Genomic DNA, 23055 nt, shown 5'->3' on the forward strand with positions numbered 1-23055 from the left:
TACCTATATTTGACCTACGGTGCTATACTATTCGATACCTGACCTAACAGCGCTTTATTCACGACCCGATCGCCACACTGAACTTTACTATCTTGCGACCAACTTCCATGGGTTATACTGGTCGTGTATGCCAATGAGATGATTCAATCGTACGTCGACAAAACTTGATTGACAGCATTCGTATATGTAGGATGGAATCTCAAATATTAAACAATAACCTTAATTGCAGTTTTTTGTTGGGAATAACAAATTTCTAATTTTTAACAGGCCGTTTTATGCCCTTAATAATTGGCCATGTCGTCAGTCTCGTGACAAATATGATGCTGATCCGAAATAAGCAATAGTGTTCGGGTCCGTATATAGTATTTTTCTTCAACATTTTATATAGTTTGTTGGGAATAACAGATTTCTAAATTTTAACAGGCCGTTTACTGCGTCCTTTGCAACTTCATTAAGTTGCAGATAAGATAAGCTCAATTTTGGGACTATACGCTGAATTAAAGGGCAGTTGGTAACGCTGTCTACGACAAAACATTTCATGACTCTAAAATAGTTTGGAAGGGATTACACTCACTGAGCGTCACATATTTTTGACTGTTTTTGACTTTTTAGCCTTCTCAGTCACGTAAAAGAAATTTGTATATACAACAGAATATGGCAGAACATTCGTTGAAAATGACTAAGCGTGCAAATATTTTATTATTTCCTCATCGTTTTGTCTTGAACGGATATACAAGGGACATTGAATGAGTTTATGAAAATGAACTCAGGCATGTCGATATCCAATGACCTTTCGAAATTTTAAAAACAGTCACCTCAAACCCGAGGCCACCAGTAGCTAAATTAGTAGCACATTTTTAAGCCACTCATTATGGTTATTGATTACCAATTGAGATTCCAGCCTAGATTTACGAATGCCGTCAATCATGTTTTGTCGACGTACGATTGAATCATCTCATTGACATACTCGACCAGTATAACACATGGAGGTTGGTCGCAAGATAGTAGAGTTCTTTTTGACGATCTAGTCGTGATTGTAGCGCCGTTAGGTTAGGGGCTGAGTGGTATAGCGTCGTAGGTCGAAGGTAAGTAACTTGATGGAGATCGGAAAGTGGGTCGAGGGTGGGAAATTTGAGGCAGATAGTGCAGTGGATAGAGGAAAGAAAAGTTGAGGGAGATATGGCGATGAGTCGAGGATAAAGAGGTTGAAGGAGATAGGAAGTTTGGGCGAAATAGGACAGTGGATCGAGGATAGGACGGTTGAAAATAGGAAGGTTGAGTGAGAAGGGGCAGTAACTTCACTGGCTCTGAAGTCTAAACCCGAGGTCGGTAAACTTTTGTTGTTTGCGTGCCAAAAGTACCCCGTTAAACACTTAAAACTGTCCTCGACCCACTGCCCTATCTCCATGACACACTGCCCGACCTCCCTCAACTTTCCTATCCTCGACCCTCGGCTCTTTCTCCCCAACTTTAACATTCTCGAACCACCGCTTTATCTCCCTCAACCTCTCTCTTTTCGACTTACTGTCCTATCTCCTGCCTTATCTGCCACAACTTACCTATCTTTAACCTACGGTGCCATACTATTGGATACCTGAACTAACGGTGCTTTATTCACGACCCGATCGCCACACAGAACTTTACTATCTTGTGACCAACTTCCATGGGTTATACTGGTCGTGTATGCCAATGAGATGATTCAATCGTACTTCGACAAAACATGATTGAGAGCATTCGTATATGTAGGCTGGAATCTCAAATATTAAACAATAACCTTAATTGGCAGTTTAAAAATGTTTTACTAATTGGGCTACTGATGGTTTTTTTGTTTGGAATAACGGTTTTCTAAATTTTAACAGGCCGTTTTATGCCCTTAATAAATGACCATGTCGTCAGTCTCGTGACAAATATGATGCTGATCCGAAATAAGCAATAGTGCTCTGGTAGTATTTTTCTTAAACATTTTATAGTAAAAGCGATGCCAAAGATTACGTACTAACTGCGTCCTTTGCAACTTCATTAAGTTGCAGATAAGATTAGGTCAATTTTGGGACTATACGCTGAATTAAAGGGCAGTTGGTAACGCTAGCTACGACAAAACATTTCATGGCTCTAAAATAGTTTGGAAGGGATTACACTCACTGAGCGACTTATTTTTTTGACTGTTTTCGACTTTTCAGCCTTCTCAGTCACGTAAATAAAATTTGTATATACAACAGAATATGGCAGAACATTCGTTGAAAATGACTAAGCGTGCAAATATTTTATTATTTTCTCATCGTTTTGCCTTGAACCGAAATACAAGCGACATTGAATGAGTTTCGGAAAATGAACTCAGGTATGTCGATATCGAAAGGCCTTTCAAAATTTTATAATTTTATTTATAAAACATGGAAGTTGGTTGCAAAATGGTAGAGTTCATTTTGACGATCTAGTCGTGATTGTAGCGCCGTTAGGTTAGGGGCTGAGTGGTATAGCGTCGTAGGTCGAAGATAAGTAAGTTGATGGAGGTCGGAAAGTGGGTCGAGGGTGGGAAATTCAAGGCAGAGGCAGTGGATAGAGGAAAGAAAAGTTGAAGGGGATAGGATGTTTGGGGGAAATAGGACAGTGGGTCGAGGATAGGAAGGTTGAGGGAGATAGGGCGGTGGGTCAAGGATAGGAAGGTTGAGAGAGGTGGAGCAGTTGGGCGAGGGAAACAGGGCAGAGGATCGAGAATAGGAAAGTCGAGGGAGATAGGGCAGTGGGTCGAGGATTTGTGTTGGGATGTCTGTATAACTTCACTGGCTCTAAAGTGTAAACCAGAGGTCGGCAAACTTTTGTCGTTTGCGGGCCAAAATTAAAGGTTGCAAGTCATTGGCGGGTAGCACGTATTTTGGAAAGTTAAAAACCAAAGGAATGGCCAATGAATCACATTTTTTCACCCAGAAATTTCAAGCAGTGCGCGAAGACTGATCCTTTGAATATTTTCAGCGTCATTAAACCATTTGCGCTCAGCATCTACTTTTTTACGTTCTGTTGCCATTTCTCTAATTATAATCAATTATAGGCTCAATAAACGAGTGATTGTGAATTATATACTTGTTAGGTTATAGTATAATTTAGTTTCTCAAAACAAATTTTGCCACGTAAAGAATATATTCGTCCATAAAGCTGTTTTGTTAATATAATTCAGTGAGGCGTCGCGGGCCGAATTCGTGAAATTTCATTTTAAAAACTATTATTATTCTGGGTAAGTTACTATGATAATGATGTTGTTGAGTTTAATGGGCATTTTGACATCGCATTCCCGCGGCAGCAACATTCTGTTTTAGGGCGCCAAAGCATATCGATTGTGCAGATAAATAAATGTTGAGTGTAACCTGTGAAGGATTGTGAGAAGCACATTAACAAAATTGGATGTTCACCTGCTATTTCTTTTTGAGTAGATAATGAGAAAAATTGTTTTAAAAGCTTAATATAAAATGAATCTAAAGCAGCTTCATAATTCTATTTTGACAATGCAGTCTATTACACGTTATTTAAATTTTCAAACATAGATCTGAGCCTAAAGAATTCGTGGTCGCACTTTTCAAAACCAAGGAAACAGCAACATATCGAGGAATTCGTGAGTTCTCAGTTGTTAAACACTATCTGATTTATTAGTTGTAAATTGGAACTATTTCTAAAAATACAGAAGACGCAGATCATAGAAACTCTCGAGTTTCTTCGCACGTCCATGACACAGCAGCTGCGCAAGAAGGTATTGTGTTATTTTCAAAAGGAATTCATCAGGATATCACGGCGATTATATACATGTTCAAAAGCAGCAGATAGTGGTAGCTGAAAAATGAGCTTTTTTCGTGAATACAGCCTTGCGTGGAAGTAAGTATATATGTGAAAATGTGGCATTGGGCCAACGGACGAGATACTAGAATTTTCGATTTATAAAAAAAAGTAACTATGCACTGGAATCCATTTTTAGCAAAAAAGCAATATCTGATATCTAATAAACTAAGCAAGTCATTAGTCAACGAGGGCAGTGTTGAAAAATAACATTTTATAATCTGATTGATTCAATATTTCTATATAGTGTGATCAATTACTTCGATTGTTATCACTATGGTTGTAACAAAACCGTTTGTATAATCCATGTGTGTACGGTTACAGTTGAATCTATTGAAAAGGGCGACACGGAGATCACGGTTGCAACCGACTATTCAACATACATCGTTTGTATTGATTGTATTATTTTTGAAGGTAATTTGTTTATGATTTGGAGATGGCAAGAAACGAATTAGCTTTTTATTCATACACAACCGTAGGTATATGAAAACGAGTTAAGCAACTTATTTGTAAATTAACTGTTTCAAGTTACAGCAAATGCGTTAACTGAAATCGAAGTATAACTTTGAAATGTGGTTTTGAGTATTGTGCTGCCGGGGAAATCAGACAAGCGTGACGTGAAATGGTATCGCATTTATTGTTGATTATTTCATACAAATATCAAACATGTCTTATTTCAAATTACAATGTCAATAACATCATAGATAATATCTTGCAGGGATTCAGTGGATCGGAGTCGCAATCGCTTAATTGTGAAAGTGGAAATAAGTTGAGAGCCAACAAACGAAAGTCGAAAACTCGGTAGAAATAACAAAATTCGTCGCAATACCACAAGTAGCCTACAGTAGATGTGTATATATTATAATTTTTTAATATTAGGTAATGCTTTTGTGTTTTGCCCTCTGGCAATAATGAATTTCCAGCCTGTAAAGCATCAGATATAATGTTTAGAATCAGAGGTTGGTGTACGTTACCTTGTATAAAGTGAATTATCGCGGATTCTTTTTGAGCAACGAGGTGGGGTTAATTTTCAAACAAAATTGATATTTTTGTTGTTCTTACTGAATGGATAAGTAGTTAGTTTTAATGTTGGATGAATGAATAAATATTTCGCCCAACCGCCCCTACTATATGACTACACGAGGCCGATCAATTCGCTGTACAATACTTGAATCATACATTTTTCGGTAGGTACTCCTGTAATATGTGAACCAAGATGGCGGACACCGGAACGTAGTATTCGTACCAGATTAGTGTTAGGCCATAATTTCAGGCACAAATACTACGAGAGTCGCTTGGCTAGTCACCGAACTTGGAATAGAACTAAAATAAAGAAAATTGGAATGAAAATATGGCAGGACCCTAACCTGGTACACATATTGCGTTCCGGTGCCCGCAATCTTGGTTCAGGAGTACCCATTTTTTTCTTTCTAATGTCGACAACCTAACCGACAACCGACAACGAAGTGCAGATTGAAGACAATTATATAGATTTAGGTGCCATTCTTGTATCGCCTATTAAAATGTTTCTTTGTTCTCAATTAGTCCAGTGAGATGACAATAGTGATAAAACTTCTACTTCTGCTGTACGTGTGTATGGCGCACGGATACATGTGGGGACCAGAAGACACTGCGTGTGATTTCATGAAGCCGCTTTTACCCCCTTTTGCCAAGGATTTTGCAAATCTTCGATTTATCGAATTGTTGTGAATAAATATAGATTCTTACCGGGATAAAAACTTTACAGTCAGTATTAGTGTTCAATATTCAAAGATAACTCGCTTTTTTAATGCGTATAATGCAATCTCTGCAAACCGACACGGTACCTCATATTTTAATCCTTGAACTCTTTCTAAATTCAAATACTTCATTATTACTATTGTGATGTAGACGTGTGAGAAGTATGGCGAAATCGCTTTAAAATTTTTTTCTAATGTTTACAGTCTCTAGATAACATTATCAGTCGGTAACTGCTAATTATTTTGTTTTTCCATAGTTCGGATCCAAGGAAAAACTGGCGATGACCGATATACATACCAGGGGGCAATGCTAACGGTGAAGCTTTAAATATTTATTTTAAGAATAGTAGGGTGATAGAATAGAAACATTAGTTTCATTGATAACTCAACAGCCAAGTAAAATTTTGACAAAACCTGCGGTCATCAAGACGGTAAATATTTATAGCCTGATTTCTAGCTGATAAATTTTGATATAGAACGGTTCTTGGTAACAATAAATTTCTTTATGAATTTTCATGTGTGCGAAATATCTGATATCAAAAGAGTTTGAGTATTGTTCATAGTGATATCAAAATGACCTTTTAAAGTATGTATAAGTCAGGAGTGTGTAAACTGCGGCCCGCGGACCAAATGCGGCCCGCAAGGAAAAATTGTGCCAACCGCGGAGAAGTGCCGATTTTAAATAGTGTGTTCGCGAAACGAGTTTTTAGTTTAGTTAATCTGGTATGTGCGAGCAATTCTAATCTCTTTGCGGCGCAAAGCCAATACCAGTACTTGACTGCTACTGTCATATTAGCAAAACTAGCTAGCAAAATCCTGTTCCAAAAACAAACAAAAAAATGTTATTAAAACATGTTTCTTATACTGTATTCGTTTAAAGTCGGTGTGATAATAAATTTGAATATCTGTTTTCATTAGAAATCTATGCATTTTAACTCAACATTTCTGCTAGAACCCCTAACAATGCCATAAGATCAATAAAAAAGTTGTGCTTGCAACTACAGTATAAACTCTATCTACAAAATTTATTCGTTTCGTAAATTCCTTTGTAGGTAGAAAGTTCCGTAAGTAGGGACACAGATTACCTGTAAATGCCCTAACGGTCTAAGCCCCTACAAAATGGACATAACATTTGTATAAATCATAATAATGGTTAGAACCCGCAACAAATACATGTTAGACTTAAATTACTGCATAATAAATAAAGAAGGTACATATGGAAATAAGAAAGAACAGAGAAATACCGAATAAAAACACTACGAACGGTATGTTTGTTTATCTTTGGCGTTGGGTAGACTAGGCTACGCTAAACGAAGACCGCAGAGAGTGGGAGGAGGCGGCAAAAGCTGACCGCTGAAAGAGAACGTAATTTTCGATAATGAGCACACACACATGCAATTCAAATTTTTTTATTGTATCATCGTCTTCTCACTAAATTTCGCTTTGCCCGCGGGGAAAAAACGGGTCAATAATTGTAAAATATTTCAAATCAAAACGTGGACGACGGCGCTAGGATATGTGCGCCATATTCGATATTCTTATAAACACGAAAAACGATATTCGAAGGTCGCGATATTCGATTTTTAAATTCGAATTGGACATTGCTTATTCAAGCACTGCATTAAATTTTTCTAAGATAAACAAATATCACTGCACATATTTTTAAGTTTTCGGCCGTTCGTATGTAGAAAATCTTACGATAGCCGTAGCAATATTTTTACGATAAAAATTATCGTAATTCGGACTTTTCGTATCCAGAGCCTTTCGTAGGTAGAGTTTCTAGGTGCGGCCCGCGGCTTCACCCAGTAACTTGTACCTGGCTCTCCTGTAATAAAGGTTGCACACCCCTGGTATAAGTGTATAATCAGTTTCTAAATTAATACAGTTTCTGTATATGCATGGTTCAATGTTGATTTTTTGTCTGCGGTAATAAAGACGGTAAATATTTTTAGCTTGATTTATAGTTGATAACTTTTGATATAGAACAGTTCTTAGTAACAATATATTTGTTTATAAATTTTCTTGTTTGCGGAAAATCTGATATCACAACAGGTCGAGTACTGCTGAGAGTGTATAGCCAGTTTCTAAATGAGTAGGCAGATTCTGTATGCACGGTTCAATGTTGATTTTTCGTAAAACTTGCATAGTTTTTGCAATACAAATTTAATATGTGTCAGTTCAAGGAACAGTATACCAAATTTGAAAAAATAAAAGAAAAAATTCATATTGAATAAAATATATATATATATATATACATTGAACATGACAGGTACTGACAGCGCCGGATTAGCCTTTAAACAATATAAGCACGTGCTTAGGGCATCAAGCAAGGAGGGGCATCACAGAACTTTTAGAGCAGAATTTTATATAGTTTATCGGTATTTATTAAAATATTACGAGTTCAACAGACGACTCAAACTTCAAAATGTTCGCTTATTTTTTGTCTTCAAGTATCATATTAACCTTCTTTACTAAAAAGAAACCATGAAACTTATTTATTGGACAAGAAATGAGCCTATGAGTCGTTTTCTCAAAATGTTGTGGTTTTTGCTTTCTAGTATTTACCTTGTTGTCGCATTTTTATTTTGAAAAATTTCTATTCTCTTCAACAATTGGACCAATAAACTATTTACACTATGTGGCGGTTCCACGATCGCATTTCAACGATATATTGGTCAGCAAAGTCGGGAGTTTCTTGATAAGGTAGACCAGGGTGGTCCAAACTCTGTCATGCTGATACATTCCGTGCGGCTCACAGAACAACTTTAGCGTATATTTGTATCTAATGGAGTAACGTTTTTGAGTTTTTTTAGATGGGGTTGGTATCCCGAAATTCCAACCCCTTTTCTAACGCTTTGTGCCTTTATTTTAGTAAAAACACTCGCGTCGGCCATGTGACAGTAGTGACGAAACGCAGAGCCGACTTAACGCCGCGTAATCCAGTTTTTTTTAGCTAGGTCCCGAAAACCAACGTAGTCTGACTTGGTTGGTATTTGACGATGTCTTATTTTATTTTAAAAAAAGAATTTTCATCGGCCTTACATATCAAAGCACTGTCTATAGGTTTGAGTTATGGAATGTAAAGCCATTTGCTTGCGAGGTCGAAACCATATGAAAAGGTAGAAATCGAGCGATTAAAGAATTGTTGCGAGTCTTAAGTAAATATAAAATAAGCCGTGCCAGAATGTCGAAATGAAACGTTTGTTGTTGCAGAAATTCATCAAAATTATAAGATAATCCAAAGAAATTATTTTAAAGTGCATAAGGAAGTGAGAACAGGTACGAAGTTATAAGTCGCACAAGGTATTCCGGGTCAGGGCGTAGATTGAGTTTTTCTTGAAAGAATATTGTGAATAAACAGACAAACATATGGGTTTATAAATGATTTTAAGTTAGAGATAGAAGGCTCTGCTGCCAAATACACATTGTTCGACTGAATTTGTTATTTAAATCATTTTGTTCACCTTAATGCTTATTACAAATAATTTTATTGTTCGATTCGGAATCCGAGTTTAATTTTTATTTTCAAACCATTTTCAATTTACCCGAATTCAGATTTTTGAGTATAAGTCTATTAAAAGCCAAACCTTTTCAAAGATTTGTGTCTTTATGTGTTTTAATGAATAATTAGGATTATGATATACTGGTACACAGCAGGTGAAGTTTAAATATGTTTTGACATATACATATATACTAATTAAATTGTTACTTATGCAGAGTTTATATCTAGAGTACTAACATATGAAAAATACCTAATCGGTACCTTCAACACTTTACCGTTTATGTCTACCGCCTTTTGATAGTAGCTGAGTAGTGAATAATAATCACCTTATGTTATGACTATACCTAACATTTCCTTAAACTCGACAACGTAGTATATATACAGTATAATAGCAAATAACTTTGAAAAGTTCGCGAATAAAAGAAAATGATATTGTTTTAGAAGATAAAATGTGTTGTAACTTCATATATTTTGATTATTGAAATTCACCTATAATTTAAAAACCACGTAAATGCAAATTATAGAGAAATTTGTGGTTGTATAAAAAAGTGTGTCATCAGCATTTATCTGATGCATACAGCATTGAGTGATGGAAGATGTTCATTTATATACCCGTTCTTAGTGGTACTTTAGGACACAGAGAGCAGTTTAGAATTAGGCTGTACATCAATACGTCTAATTACTATAATATGTTAAAATGGAATCTATAACATCTATACAACAACAAACCACCCATGTGGTCTCCAATCGTAATGGTAGTATACATTCAAAAACCGGAAGCTTTAGAAAAAGACGACTTCAAAGACAGAAAATGTCGTTCAAAGAAGAACCGGAATCCGAAAGTCAAAACTTTTCATTCTTTCTGCTATATATAAAGAACAAAACGCAACTGGAAGACATGGATACCAAACGGAATTATATGGCCATGGAAGGTTAGATGTTTCGCAAACAATTTTCTCTTATTCGAATATATCTGGCCTTACTTTGTTTTAACGTCACATCTCAATATCCAAAAACGCCTAAAATTTTTCCTGGTTTAAGTCTAGTATGAATAAGTATGTTTGTTCAAAATTCGAAAGATATTACAGATAATCATCCCTAGTGTCGTCATTAAAATTATTTTGTCATCAATGTAACAATTGTTCATACACTGGTACAAATATCTAAGAAAATATTGATATTCTAAACCTCACCTATATATAAATGGATATGCAACGGGTAATAACGGATGACCACCATAAAACGGGTCTAAACTAGAGATGTACCGATACCACTTTTGTCACCGATATTTCAGATTGAAAAAAAGATATATCACATAAGAAATTGATGTTTGGTATCCGAATGCATTAACTGATTCGGATGCATTGTACACTGACGCTAGTAATCTCGGTGTCCAATTAGAAAACTCATATGCCGAGTTGTCCAATTCCAATTTATTATTAATATCGCGACCTTCGAATATCGTTTTTTGTGTTTAAAAGAATATCGAATATATGCAAATATTTTATTTTGTGTTTAATCGTGATCGTCGCGACAATTACAGCCAAAATTAAAGGATATCAATCAGTGCCGACTAGAAATACCTATACCACGTATGATACTAGGCGGCCACATCAATAAATCTATAAAGAAATTGTGTATTTGAACAAAATTAAAATTACTATAATCACAATATTTAATACCTGTGTAGAGTGATAATTGCGTCGGAATTTAGCCTAACGATGTCCATGGACTGAATGACACTCGCGCTTGACGATAAACAGAATTTATAACTGCGCCAAACAGTGCATGTCTTGTAAAAAGGACTTCGATTCCACTGTATGATTTAAAACTGAGCGCCTAGTTGCTCTCTTTTCTGTGTCGTGTTGATATATTTCTTCATAATTAATATGTAATATGTATTAAAAATGTCAATATAAAAAGTTGGCAGCAAAAAAAAAGTCAAATTAGATGAGCTGGTTCTGCTAGAAATATTTAAAAACAGGCGAATCATATTCTCGTTACCACTTGCGGGGGTGTAGACATGCATGGCTCATAGTTCCCGATCTGTCTGGACAAAAAAATAAATTAAAAAGTAATATTTTAACTTACCTTTTAAAACATTCTGGATCATATCTAAAAGGTTAATATATCGGAAATATCGGTATTAATTCAGCCGATACCGATACATGACCGATACCGAAAAAATAGCCGATATTGCCGATACCGATACCCGATACCGATACATCGACTCTAAACTGGTAGAGGAATCGATTAGGTAATAGATTAGATTTTATAGCACCATACGTACAAGCGAGCAATGTGCTATTTTTGAAAATAAATAAAAGCCACTCTATAATCGGCCCATCGGTATTTGAGAAAAATCAAGATGGATAGATTTCAATCATCGAACTGTTATATTTTCTCTTCAAAAAAACATGAATCATAGACAAAGCGCCCACTAATTTGGCGACTGTATACGGACTCGACTCGAATTTGCAAAATACAATGCAATACTAGTTGTCGAAAAGTTTGGATCGATAGATGCATTATCACTGAATAACGACAAGTTGAGGGGAAAGGCTATTCACTCTCCATTTAACTCGATATTTTGTATTATAAATTAGGCAAATTACTGACTGGAACTTAATGATGAGAGACTTGATATTGAAGTTAATCATGAGCTACAACGTTTTGTTTGGGTACACCTGGTGATAAAAAATTTAGTTTGGCGGGACTAATGCATAGTGGGGTAAAGTAGATTTTATTCAGCGAATAAGAAATTCTTACACACATCTTACTACCAAAATGCTTTGAAAAACGTCTGTTAAGTGTCCCACTGTACCCCACTTGTGGGGCACATTCGGTCAGACCCTGGGGCACAGTGGGTCAGTCTGTCAAAATTCAACGAAGTGAGCCCTTAAAAATAAGCAATTAATCTGCATAATCGTCTAACGAACAGGGAGACTTCAAATTTGAAGATTTAATATTTTTGAAATCAATGTTCAACTGAAATAGTTCAAATATTTTGACAAAAAAATTCGCAAACAAATTTGAATATTTCCTTCCTCGAATCTAAATCTGAAAATATTATTGAAAAAATGAAAAATATCAGACGGTGGTTTGTCATGTTGGAAAAGCTAAGGTAGAAAAAAAAACTGGAACCGTGGAATTTTAGTTTCAACCTCCCAAAACCAATTTCACCTCATAACTTGCGCCGCTCTACCCGTCCGTTGTCGCGGATATAGTATCAGCGCGAGAGCTGATTTTCCACTGTGCCCCATGTCCCAACGTGCCCCATCTTCCCCTGCAATATTGGTTATATTCACACTCAAATTTATTTATTAGCACATTTGATCTGTTTCTGGAACTAAGCAAAAGCATGTTCCGGCCACGGAAATGGGATGATTAAATGTCCTTCAAACTAAAAAATCTTATTTTCACGGTGACTCACTCCGAATAATAGTAATTTGTAAAATGAAACTTCACAGCACCTATTGGATCAATTGTAAAATTTTTATTATTTAAAAATGGATTTTCTCTTGTATCGACCTCCAACAACAGGTTCTACGGAACGCCAAATATAATCGTAATCGTTAACTACGGTGTTGCATTTGTTTAACGTCTAAAACAAGAACGCGTTCATTCCAATAACGGGTTCGCACGAACCCGCTGAATCGTATCACAAATTTTAATTGCAATTATGTTTTCGGGTTTCCACAAGATATATTGCTTCGAGGTCCCACTTTACAAAACTAGGTTCCAAAATCACAACTGAAAGAATATTATTTTAGATATTTCAATATGCTTTGTATAAATAAAAAAAAGCGTAATATTATGACGGTATACAATTGGCACGGATATAAGTTAAAGGAAAACTCAGTCACGCCGTGAAAAATGTTGTTTCATTCCTGAAGCTAATTTTATTTTAACTATAATATATGAGTTTACTCATTTCCTCGGACTAAATTAATTCATAACGATGTCAATCACTTTCGAGATAAAAGCTGTCAATGTTCATATATCTCAAGTTTAGTAACGTTTCATGTCAGACATCTTTTTATATAAAATATATTGTTGACATATCATTAAAAGTTGTATATTTATATATGGGTCGTAAAAACAATTCCTCGCATAATTTGATGAAAGATATTACAAGGTCTGGTTCAGATTATAATCAAAGGGGTGAAGAGCCTTTTTTAAGCCAAATAGAACAATGATTGCAAATTAGAGCATTTCTTGAACTATTCACTTAATTGCCGCTGTATGGAGTATCGTTACAACATTTGCGTTGGCGTTCCCAGTACTGTTATTAAGCTTCATGACCAATATCCAGAGTTGTAAATATGACTGGTCTCAAACTTGTTTCGGGATGCGTCATTTTTTTCACCAATGAAGTGTTGAGTCACATTGACTTAAAACTTCGATGGTTAACAGCAGCAGCAGTTATGGCAACGATTTTTAAATAAATCCATTTTTCTCAATTTGTTCCTGATTCTTACAGGACTCGATATTTAACCTAGAACTTTGCTGTTTACTTATAGTAAGACACTTTCTAGTTTATTTTGCACACTTTTCCTCAGTGTTCCTCAAAAATCCCTCATTTCTTGAAAACTTAGCCGACCTTTCGTAAACCAAAAGTCCTGGATAATTAAATAGAATCAAATTCTCGAAAATAAATTTTCCGTGGTAACCTACCTTCAAAATAGATAGTAAATATGGAAAGTATTCTAAACAAAGTTTATCAAACGAACAATAAAATCAATGACCCAAAAGTATTTACGGTAGGTATGTTTCGGATTGTGACATAACGAATCACTGATAATATGTAAAGCATTAATAAGCGTTCCTGCGGCATTGCGACAAATTTTGTTACTTCGTCCGAGGGCTCGACTTTCATTTGATCGCTTTCAACTTATTCCCACTTCCACAATGAAGCGATCGCATAAGACCATACAAAAGTTAAAAACAATGCGTTCCAGGCCTGCCGAAATCTACGTTACTATTCTAAAAGAAACATTCTATCATAGCCTATGTCTGAATATTTATTTGCTACATTGTTCTATAATAAAATGAGTAGATAATTATAAGTCATAAGAACCGTCAGATAATGTAATATTTGCGTCGTTGCATTATTTCGTTGAGAAGCACTCATAACATCTGAGCATTGAGAATTATTTAGACGTGATGTCGTTCAAATCAATTAAAGTATTCCCAATGTCATAAAGGTATTTTGCCGATGGATATGGTGTTGGTGTGTACACTTCGATCCACTGAATCCCTGCGAGATGTTGACTATGTCATTATTAACATTGTATTTTCAAATAAGCTATAGGATCGGCCTGGTAATAAAGTGGTGCCCTGTGTCATAATTTGGGATTATGGCTAAATTAAATGCATTTTGGGGGGTCAATAATATTTTATAGTGGTCTGCATGTGAACAAAACCAATTTCAAAACTCAAAATGTTTGAGTTTAAATTATCCATGCTTGATCCGAGTGTTCTTAATTACGGTGACGTACCTGTGTCATAATTTGAGATTATGGCTAAATTAAATGTATTTTGGGGTCAATAGTATGCATAGTGGTCTGCATGTGAACAAAACCAATTTCAAAACTCAAAATGTTTGAGTTTAAATCATCCATGCTTGATCCGAGTGTTCTTAATTACGGTGACGTCATCATATTTTTTTTTAATGTATAATTTTTATTTTGATACAAGATCAATTTTATTTGTATGAATATTTCAAAGCTTAAAAATAAACAAAGAATCTGTTGTTAGTTGAAAACGAAGTAATTTGAACGCGCGAGCAACGTTCTCCGGCTCATAATAAATAAACAAACAAAGATACCAGACAGCACGCGATCAAATGCTCTTCGATAAAACGAATATCACTTCACTTCAAAATCAAATCCCACTCTTGTTTTATTTTGAAGGTGACGTAAAGCTCGTCCAAAAGAAAACTCTTTCTCTAGCATATCAATCACGTGTTGACCAAGCGTTAAAAGTGAGAAACTTTATCTCGAATATTTTTGAAATTTCTCTCTTCTTACCGGCATATGGTCGAACGCATTTGCGCTACGTAATTCGGGCGCGTTTTAGTGGAAAGCGACGAAAATAAGCTTTTTAAAGATATATTGGGAAATGTACTAGCGTGTTTGATTAACTATTTATGTCATATTATAAAAGGGGTATAAAAAGTCGATTGGGACCAACGTATATAAAGGGTACCATATGGCGAACCACGGCCTCTCGTCCGGTTTCCATTCCATGTCGGGTATGTGATTAGTTAGTTATTTGTCTTCGGTACCATGGACTTGCTGGTGGAGGAAGGCGTATCCGATCAGCGGTTACGTGAATCACCCTACGGTGGCGAGGAGTCCAGCAATCCTTTCGCACATAACTATCCCCGCATGGTATTCGAACCTGCGAACCCATACAGAGTAATTAGAGATGCGTTGGCGAGCGTATTCCCAAAGCTTAGGACGATTAGTAACTCACCCATAATAATAATATTTCTTAAAATTTTGCACTGCCTTCGAGGTCATTTTGTGATAATTTTTATCACCTGACAACTTTCGAAAATACTTCATTTGATGATTTGAACGAAAGATACCAATCTGAAGATGGAGTCTATTATGGAGTATTGTTGCCACATTTGTGCTGGTGCTCCCTGTACTGTTATTAACCTTCATGACCAATATCAAATGAGTTATTAATATGATTGGTCTCAAACTTATTTCGAGGTGCATCATCTTTTTCACCATTGAAGTGTGGCCTCATAAGCTCATAACATAGATCAGGGTTGTCCAACCATTATGGACGAAGAGCCACATTTAGTTTACGAATGATTGCGCGGTCCACTTGACATGGTAGTTATATTCTAGTTTCACCGACTACAGATAAAAGGAAAAACAAACAAAGCACCTAAATTATTAGAACAATGAAAATACGAAGATACAGTAAAGTTAAAAGTTTTAACCACACATAAATATTTATGGGAAGTATGGCACTGCGTTTATCCAACAAGTTTGTCAATCATAGGTGCAATGGACGATGTAGAAATGCGGAACGGATTTTTCACGAGGCTGTCAGAAATTAGTCTTACGGAGGATTTTCCTTGGTTCATCCTTGAAAAAAAATTGCTCGTAGAAGTGAATGCTGTCAAATATTGAGGTCATGAAACTGCTTCTTCTAGCTTCACAGAAAAAAAATACAGGAAAACAGATTGAAATACATGGCAGACGATAAAAATAAATTCAAACATGTCTCACTAGCAATAACGACCATAAATGGACATAAAAGAAGCTTTCGATAGCTAGGTGGTGCTTCTCGTGCGTTTGAACGACATTTTTTATTAGAAGTTTCAATAAAGGCTCAGATTTGTGAAGGACATTGCGATTCGAATAATACCACGCGGGCCACTGGGTTTGACGACTCTAACATAGATGGTCAACGGCAGCAGCCAGAGCAGCTTTATTGAATTTATTCATTTTTTCCCCGATTACTATGGGACCCTATACTTCACCTAGACCTCGACCATTGCTGTTTAAATATAGCAAGGCACTTTCTAGTTCATTTCGCACACTTTTCCTTCAGTGTTCCTTAAAATGGCATTACTTGGAAACTTGATCGACTTTATGTAATCCAAAATTCCTAGATAATTGAATAGAATCAAATTCTTTGAAATATGGAAAGTAGGCTATTCTAAACGTCCTGTCACTTGGACCCCCAAATAAAAGTCTTCATGCAATAACTTCTGGCATTCTGAACATCTTACAATCTCGCATCACACTGAATATGATGTGAGCATGTAGGCAGCGCACGATGCAATCTCCAAGGGCGGTACATTTACGTTGGAAGTAACTTTACTATGTACACAGCTTACAAGCCAAAAAGAAACCCCAAACTAATTACACAATCAGCATTTCAGTACCCACTCTCCTACCAAAACGTACTTCACATCTATGATATATATTGTAATATGCGTCCTTACGTGAATTACTTTCTCTCTTTTCTCTCCACCTACCTACGCGAAGAGAAGCTTCAATCAAATATAGAAAATAATGGTACCTTACGACGACATATATATAACTTGAATCAAAGTTTGGGATCGGACTCTGCTTCCAGCGTCATCTAAGATCAGCTCGGTTCATTGAAGTGGCTGTAATCGATTTCTGCTGATTCAAACCCTATAAATAATGCCATGAAAACTAAGCCGATTTTATGTAAATGTTAATTTTTCTTTACCGTTTAAATAGACAAAAATACAGATAGAGAGAGCTGATAGAAAATAAAGAAAGTATATTATGCACTGTGTAAAACGATTGGTGACTCAAAGGCAAGTGGGCTCAATAGAGTCCCTGGTGTATCATAGCTAGTAAAAGCAGGAAAAAGGGTTTTAATAAATTTATTTGCCACAGGTCTCGTGTCTCAGCGTTCCACTTTTGTTTGATAGAATTCCACTCATCTCTAGTTCCACAGAGAAACAAATTGGTCAGATTGAACGAGAATGAAAAACAACTTTTTTCTCTGAAATATGCAGAAGTCTTCGTTTTTATTCTAAAATAGTATTTATTATTTATTCCATTTTGAGAGAGCAATGTCCGAAGATGGGTACGAATGTACAATGACTAACAATGACACAGTACCCGTAGCTCACGGTGTCTAAAAATGCCGTTTTCTAATTTGTGCCATTTTAGGGCATTTGTCTCACATTTACCAAATTCCCATTATTCCAACTGAACTGTTACCATATAGATTATAGAATATATATATATATATATATATATATATCTTGGAGCAAATGATTACGGTATTCACATGAGGTGACAATCATACAATTGGGACACGAATTATTTTGACGCGTAACTCACCACAAAGTTCGTTATCTAATCATTCAACATTTTCAATTCCAAATAGCAAATCAAGTCTCAACGCGAAGCAATCCACATCGGTGGTATCGATAAGAATATGTAATGAAGTTGCCTTGACTGAGGCTGCTTCTGTTGACCACACCCAAATTTTTGACCGATGACCCTCAATGATTTTGCTCTCGATGTCTTTGTTACAGTGTATATGAAATAAGTTAAACGAAGTCACACTTTATTGATTTGAAAGATGATGCACTCCGAATAAATTTTGACCAATAATATTCATAACCACTGCGATTCATTGATTTGTTCAAAGTGGATTTCTTATATATATTTCCTCTCCTTATTCGGGTACAAGGGGGAGAAAAAGGTCCGGCACTACTTTGACAATGATTTGAACCACACTTTGTGATATCTCTCACCAATTCATGCTACGAATTGTTTTTTTGCAATACATATAAAACTTTTGATATGTCAAGAGTATGTATTTCACACAAATATTTACTTAACTCAATTCCAGATATATATATGAACTTACTTTGAAAGCTTTATTGGCTTTATCACAAATTTTAATAAACTCGTGATGAATTAGCTTTAGTTGAACAAATGAGCAAACATATATATGCTTGAAGTAAAATTAGCATTAGAAATGCAACAGAATTTTCCACGGCGTAACTATAGGTTTTATATCCGTGCCAATTGCCTACCGCCATAATAATGAAAAGATGCCGAATTTCGTTTTACTGCATGGTTTCGTTTAATTTTATGAACATTTCTCTTTTCTGGGTATTTATTTCAAAGCATAATAAAACAGTCAAATAATATTCTTGCAGTAAGGATTTTGAAACGTAGTATCATATAATATGATGGAATGAAGAATGTCGTGATCGATATTCCTTACTGTAAATTTTCTAAAATTTTGATTTCGAAAGTCATTAATTTCAGAGTGATTTTTATTTTCTGAATTATATTCTGCCGTTTTTTTTGCGAAAACCTAAAGCTTTGCAACTGTAAAGTACACCTAGAAAATGTGCAGATATATAACAGTACATGGAAGAGAATTGTAAACAAAGCTGTAGAAATCATGTAGTATCTCTGAAAACGTCATTTTCTATCCCGTCTGATATCTACATGGAATGACTTACATCTGACGATATAATTCTGAAAATCTTGCTGGAAGAAGGTTGTTTAAACTGCATTATGTTGACATGCATCCTATTTCTAACAGCGTGCATTACTGTGGTTATAGATGTCCATAGCCATCCAACCTCGTTCATTTATTACAAATGTGGTTTGACACCAAATGAGAATGTAGACTGGTCTCAAGCAAGTATTTATGAACGTATTTGATGTATGAAGTATACATGCTAAACTAATGGAATACTTCAATAAGTAATTATGAGAACGCTTGCCCTTCGAAATGGGGTACGGCAATTTTGGGAAACTCTTTAATACCCAATTGCAAATAAGATCAAATTATATTTAACTTTTCTTGATAGATACCTTCTTCAGTCTGATATCTGGCATCTAAATCTCCAGATGGAATGTTTTCGAGAGTAGTCAATTGTCAAGCTATAAAAAATATCACAAATGACCTCCAAGTCATTTCGACCCGGCGTACTGGTATCTAAGATTACACCACAATTTTCAGATTGGTTCAACGTTTCTTTCCTACAAAAACTCTTTGCAATTCCGAGGATTTTTTCGTTAAATATGTCATTCAAGAAAAGAACTTGGTCTGATGACTATTTGAAGTATGGCTTTACCTGCTCAACTGAACGTGACTCCAATGCGAGAATGGCGAGTGAGAATTGCCCCTTTTGAATCGAAGCCACGTATCTCTCAATTGGTTACCGAAAAACAGCAGCAGAAGTATCACTAATAAATCTAATGAATAATTGAAGTTTACTGTTTGTTGCAATTTATTCTGCTACAACCAATGGAGCAATCAGTTTTTCAGATCCGATAGTAAATAAAGCAAGTATTCCAAACATTGTCAATCAAACAAACAGTGAAATTGGTGAATATTTTTTGTTATGCGTCTGAATATTTATTTGCTATAACTTTCTATAATAGGATGAGTGGATATAATATGAGTCAAACAATCCAATTTTCGGCAGTGGCATTGAGAAAAATTTAGAGGCGATGTCACATTCGAATCAATCAAAGTATTTCTGACGCCAAGAAGATCTTCCGCTGTTGGATATGGTGTTGGTGTAAACACTCCGATCCATCGAATCCCTGAAAAATTTGAGACTTTGTTGTAATAAACGTTGTATTATGAAAATATTTACTGTAGTGAATATTAGTAAGAACTGATCAAAACTAAGTACACCAAGGTATCCGTTTTGGTATCAAATTTCACACAATTTGGATTTTATTTCATTTTATTAGATTTTGACATCTGTTATTTTGTGCGTGACTGATTGCGCTGGAAACACAATGCTACTATGTTTTTTTTGTCTCATTTAACGCATTTGATGTTTCCCGAAACGGGGACTTAAAGTATAAGATTTCTACTCATGTTTACTTTCACGCAAAGTAAAAACTAATTTGTTCCCTGCAATTGTTACACTCCAAAGATTACCTTCAAATTTATAACAATCAACAGCAAGAATATTTGTTAAATAATCTGATGCAAATAAGATCTTTGTGTTGCTATTCACATAAGATTCAACTGTAAGGATAAACACATAAATTATACAAATGTTTGTGTTACAAGTGGTCACAATAGAAAGTAATGTTCAAATATTAAATAAATCAGATCATAAATTAGGATTTTCATTAGATTTCTTTCGTTTACTATTGGGTTACTTGGTATATTTTATACAACAGTATCGCATACCGCCTTTTTGTTATGGTGATAGATTGCAACAGTGCTTAGTTTGTTTTATTAAAAAGGCATAAGTTTCGGTATTTTGTCAGATCTATGACTTTCCATTTTTTAAAACTTTTCCTTAAAGATGCTAAGCTATTATATGATATCACAAAAACTGTGTTGACGTGTGTTGAAGATTTTTCTCCAAGATATATTATCGCATGATGTTTGCAAATTCTCCTTGTAGAACTTAGGTTCATTTGTGCATATACTGTGTCCATGTCTATTTGATTTCGATTGAAAAAGCCTTGGCATCGAAATTTCTTAGACCTTTTCTGAAAAAGTTCATACGCGCAAATCTAAATTCTTCCAACCAAGAGTTAGTTATCGTAAAATTACATTCTCACGTAAGTTCGTTTTGGCAAGTGAGCAAACGTTCGTTGTTGCAAAACTATATTGGCGAAAAAATACGGGTTGACAGTAGCTTTATTTTAGGAAATGTAATTCGTGCTCGCGAAACCATATTCTCGCTTTTCGCATAAAGCTATATTTTCAAAATTTTGCAGCTACATTTGCCCACGGCCTGCGAACCTGAATTTCGCGAGCCTATCAGAATGCATTGTGATAAATATTAGTTGTGCAGGCGAATCCTTTTCTTATCGGAGTTGGGTCGATAACACAGACACAATTGTGTGACATGTGAATAGAGTACATGCATCTAAAATACATTGACTGTTTATGTAAATCATTCGAATGACTCTCTCTCTCTATATATACATATACATATGCTTTATTTTGCTGCAGTTGGGCCACTCGTTTTCTGTGGCATATAATGAGCTACTCGCAGCGTTATTTTTAACGGTTTTTAATAAAAAATGGTATGACAAAATGTTACGCAAGTAATACAGTTCGTTTAATATAGTCGAGTTGGTGCCCAATCGTGGCCGGAGTGGTTTCAATTACATATTTGACCTTTGACCCCCAAATAAATAAAAATTGTTGTGTTGAAGCTGTACTGAAAATTCTAGTATTCTCGAATATATTTCAATAAAACACAACTGAAAATAATATTATAATCAAAATTCATTGAATAATTTTCGAGAAAATAGGGTTCAACATTTTTTTATTCATCGTTTTTTGGTCATAACTTTTGATATAATTAAAACAAACCGAAAATGTTGTTACCATTCAATTGGTATTTGAGAGACGATATATTACTTAATGATTGGATAGCTAAAAAAATTAAAAATTTTGAAATTTGCAAATAAATGGGGTTAAGAAACTACTTATTATCGCATATCGAATTAAGTTACTATAGGGTTTCATTGATTATAATTTGATTTTCCGCCTTTGATGTTCGATTTTTTGTTGTATTAAAATATATTTGATTATAACAAGTGTATTGCACGTGCTTTCTATCAACTTCAGGCAAAAAACTCAAAATATCGCTTCAAGATGGATGGTGATGTTATCAAAAACGCAATTTTCGCCGTAATCATTAGGTTTTCTAGCGATAATATAATGTATTAGCAATTAAAAGTATTTATATGAGCAAGTTAAAACTAAACCTAGTATCTTGGTATTTCACATCATTAAATCGAACCTTCACCTGATTAATTAACCATTTTTTAAAGAAATATAGTTCCGTATTTATTCGCAAATACGCCGAGTTTAAAACTCAAAAAAAAAGTTGCCCAACTAAGGGACCGTCTTATGCGCGCATAACTCAGATAGCACCACAAAAAATCGGCTCCTTCGCGCATCGAGACTTTGATCACGCAACGAAATGATATAATGCTGACTTGCAAGTAATTGCAACAGCTACAAACCATGCTTAATTCTCACGATAAAGAGCGTGCACGCACCCACCACACACGCGATCGGTTGTCTAGGTGTGATTGTCTGATCATAAACGTGACCGCTTGTATTTGATTAAATTTAATTGTATCTTTTGCATAAGAGCAACAGCATTGATCTACCAGCCGTCTCGTGGTCAAAACGTTATCATTTGTGCACAAGTAAGAATCAGATAGAAGTTTCGGGTAGAATAATACTCACAGCATTAATTCTTAACAATAAAACTGTAATTTTATTCATTTTGAACAATCATTTACGGTAACTGAAAGGTTGAAATAACATATGGATAGGATGTGATAAATGCTGTGCTGTACGTCCATGGGTTAGGCAACAGCTGTGTTTTCCGTTTTTTCCTGAATCAGCAAAATGGAAGGGTCATAAATCAATCACTTTATTTCGTGGTAGCCGTTTTATTTCTGAAGTGCTGTTATCGGGCAGGACGTGCTTCATTGCACCGGCCACGTT

At 35.3% G+C, this 23055-nt stretch overlaps 1 long non-coding RNA gene across 1 annotated transcript; it reads left to right on the top strand.

Moving 5' to 3' along the window:
* Positions 1-3786: 3786 nt before the first annotated feature.
* LOC144420020 (uncharacterized) lies at positions 3787-19706 on the top strand. Its single transcript, XR_013474437.1, has 4 exons — positions 3787-3861; positions 4147-4236; positions 5819-5877; positions 19567-19706. It is a non-coding gene; the product is annotated as an uncharacterized LOC144420020 (long non-coding RNA).
* The last annotated feature ends 3349 nt before the right edge of the window (positions 19707-23055 follow it).

This window comes from Styela clava, chromosome 2, assembly GCF_964204865.1.
Source record: "Styela clava chromosome 2, kaStyClav1.hap1.2, whole genome shotgun sequence".
In the NCBI taxonomy this organism is placed as follows: domain Eukaryota; kingdom Metazoa; phylum Chordata; class Ascidiacea; order Stolidobranchia; family Styelidae; genus Styela; species Styela clava.